Genomic DNA, 3,301 nt, shown 5'->3' with positions numbered 1-3,301 from the left:
TATCGTAAATTGACTTTTGATCAGATTCCCCCCCTATTGATTTAGGCGACTCTGTAGCGATTCTGGATGGCAGTACCCTAAGTACTGACACCTGTTCCTGACCTTAACGTTACGTATACTATTGCATTGTCCATTCGCGCTGCTGTGACAGACGGAGCCGCTCGGCGCCCCTCGCAGCGGAGTGTCCTCGTCAAAAATGTATTAGGAAATTAATGTGGCTGAGACGGCAAGCTCTTATCAGAAGCAAAACTTCCTGCAAGTAAGCCTACTTGTGATGGGATGAAATGTTACGTAAGAACAACAGACTGCGTGAATGCAGGAATGTCCTTGTGATACTATAATGGATTGAGTAATGGTTTGCGTTAGAAATATGAAACGACCAGCTGGTGTACTCAGCAATCGGATAAACTTGAAGGACAAGTTGTCTTTCCAAGCGAGTGGCCGGGACGTTGTTGCAAAATTTCAAGAAACCTGTCGATCACATCTTCAGCATCTCGGCTTCAGCGCCAGATGCTTCCGGAAGTAAGCTGCGGTCCTCAAGGCTCAGAGGAGCTCCATCGAAAGGCCTGTTGGACTCGCCTCGGTGACGGCAGCGCCAGCCCCTCTGAAGAGCAGTTTGCGTTGATCCTGTAGCATTTATATCGAGTCGTGGTGGGGTGAGAGAATGAGTGTGAGTGCGTTCGTGTGATTTGGCATAATTCAAGTCTGGGGGAAGAAAAACGATGGTTTTGAAGCTCGATTCTGGTCGAGTCAGTTTTGATTTACGTAGCCTTAGTTTGTTTACATTTTAAGTGATTTCATGAAGTTTCCTAGGTCTATACGGTACCAAATGTAGGTCTCGTTCGTGCCATTGAATTTTAGTTGTAGCAGCCTTATTTACGCCTCATGTTGCTTTAAACTTCAAACTCGCAAAGCCTCCACGGCAGCAACCTGCCAAAGACTCGACGGTCTGCGCTTTCACAGACACCGTTTTTATCCTTGATTACCTGATTACGTAGGTTGACTATCACTACTTAACATTGCTGTACTTAACACCAGGTGATTCCAGAAGCTGCGGCGCCCGAGGAGTGAGTGTGTCGCCCGCCAATGTCGGATTTTGATTTCTCTTCAGAATTTGTTGCTGATTTAATTCCTGTGCCTCGTCTTGTACTAACACAAGGAAAGTGAGCGTTGGCGATTGTTTAAAGAAGCTTTAATTTTAACTCTTTGTTGTATTTCGGATGCTTTGCTGATCCCTGTAATGAAATTACACGTGAATATCAGACTGATTGAAAGGACTTACATCACTGCCAACGAGACGCGAGACCTAAACCGAATTCATAATCCGGAAGGGCATCTTGGGGGAGATTGAATTTTCGTTTCGAAAGGGGAAGACGACCATCTATAAATTTGATTAATTCTTTACTTTGCATTTATTACCAACGAATGGTCTTCATTTACTAGCCAATTATTTACCTGCGAAAGCAGAAAAATTCAAACCAACTTTCGTCTGCAGTTTCGAGAATAAAATTCTTTTTGAAGACCTTATATATCAACAACCTCCAACAAAGAGGCAGAACCGCCGTAACTCGCGCGAAATATCCTAAAACGAGTCACTCCAAATTCACAAGATTGCCCAGAGGTTCAGAGTGTCCTCAGTGCTGTAAGAAGTGAGAGAAAGCAGGGTCACCTGGGACAGGCGAAGAAATGATACTCGAAGTGGGAGTGACAACTGCCCCCCCCCTCCCCCCACCCCCACACAACCCCCCGCCAACACACCTCGCCGCCCACCCGATGCGCGGGCGCGTAGGTCGTTTAGACACCCATGATCACATTACTAGAGCCACGAGAAACACCCCTGTAAGTAAGTTTTCAGCTTCACTATAAACCATTTGTGATAACCCTGCTGTTTCGACGAAAAGCATATATTTATAGATGATATATATAAATGTATTATGTCTGTTTGTGATATTTTATCGTTTACTGTGCTCACATGTTCTTGTAGGTTAAGTGTATAATATGATTATTATTTCATTTGTATTGGTGTATTTCTAAGTCAGATTTATACACTGTAGGGATGCAAGTGTAGGTGTTCATTCCGTGTTGTAATACTGAAGTAAATGAGAACGCAGGAAGCTACGCAGTGCCATGACAATGTTTGGATATCAGAAGAAATGGTAATGTGGTTTTGTTTAGTCTTAGGTTTTAAAAGCTTTATAGGATTTACCATTTATTTAATTTTTTTTTTTCTGTTATTATGGAAGGTAGAAGCAGATCATCTGTTCAGACCTATAACTGTGCATTTTTTGCATTATGTTAAGGATCCTAATTTATGGAAGCACAGTGCACTGTAAAAAAAACAATGATGTTGGGTTTTGTTCATGTGATGTTTACATGATCGTGTGTGTGTGTGTGTAAGTTCCAGATTATTGTGTTCTTGAGTGGTAGGCGGCCTACCACTGGGCATCCTTCTACTGGACACACATGCAGTTCCCCTTTACTGTATTGTAAATACATTATCGTTTTGTATATTGCCTTAATAACGTAGCTTTTTATATATAACTGTCGTTCCTCCTTGGCGACAGCGGTCGCTACACACAAAGAGGAGGGTCCGGGCCCTTGCGGCCGGCAGCGGGCCTCGTGTCATTTACTAGGCTACCCATTAGTCTTTTTAGTTTGGTAACTTTTATTTTTCTCCTGTGTGTTCAGCAAACTAGAAATATGTCCTTTTTAATTTCTACCCCGAGACTCGGATCGGAGCGCAGTGCACGTGTGCACGCGCTCGCAGGGCCGGCTCGGCTCCCCCGGGCGGGACGCTCGCGTGCCCCTGGAGGTCCCGGGTGACGTCACGGATGTCGGCTGTGGCTCCCGTGTTCGTGTTCGCTCCGGGCCGCGGCCCTGGCGCGACGCCGCTGTGCCCTGCTTGCTGTTCCGTAGGTCAACTCTATTGGTTAAGACAGCCCTTGTACAATAAAAAAAAACTTCTGAAGAACACTTTTGTTATTTAACCCTAATCTCTTGTCATTTTATGGATATATTAAGTGGTGAAAACTAAAACAGGTGCAGAATATAATTCTTCTATACGTAGTTGCACAAAACAGAATATAATGAATGCTTGAAAAAACACAATGAAAATGATTTACCTCCTTGCTTGTTTTCGCCAGAGAAATGAAAGCATAAGACGCAGATTCTCACAAGAAAGGTATTCTTTCTCCATTTTATGTAAGAATCCCCACTAAGAAGAGAGAGAGAGAAAAAAAACAATTACAAGACATGCACAACATCTGGAATGACTATATTCATATATATTTTATTTTACAAA

The 3,301-nt window shown here is 43.4% G+C and overlaps 1 protein-coding gene across 1 annotated transcript in view; it reads left to right on the top strand.

Moving 5' to 3' along the window:
• LOC122248726 (uncharacterized) overlaps positions 1-2,971 on the top strand; it is a 63,193-nt gene extending 60,222 nt beyond the window's left edge. Inside the window, exon 4 of the mRNA XM_086550384.1 lies at positions 1-2,971. This exon is cut by the window's left edge and continues 548 nt beyond it. The gene's annotated coding sequence lies outside the window, so the exon portion shown is untranslated.
• The last annotated feature ends 330 nt before the right edge of the window (positions 2,972-3,301 follow it).

The sequence above is a fragment of the Penaeus japonicus genome, unplaced genomic scaffold, assembly GCF_977035675.1.
Source record: "Penaeus japonicus unplaced genomic scaffold, GWHDUDI00000001_assembly GWHDUDI00000023, whole genome shotgun sequence".
NCBI classification, from domain to species: domain Eukaryota; kingdom Metazoa; phylum Arthropoda; class Malacostraca; order Decapoda; family Penaeidae; genus Penaeus; species Penaeus japonicus.
This window is presented reverse-complemented; position numbering and strand designations above follow the sequence as displayed.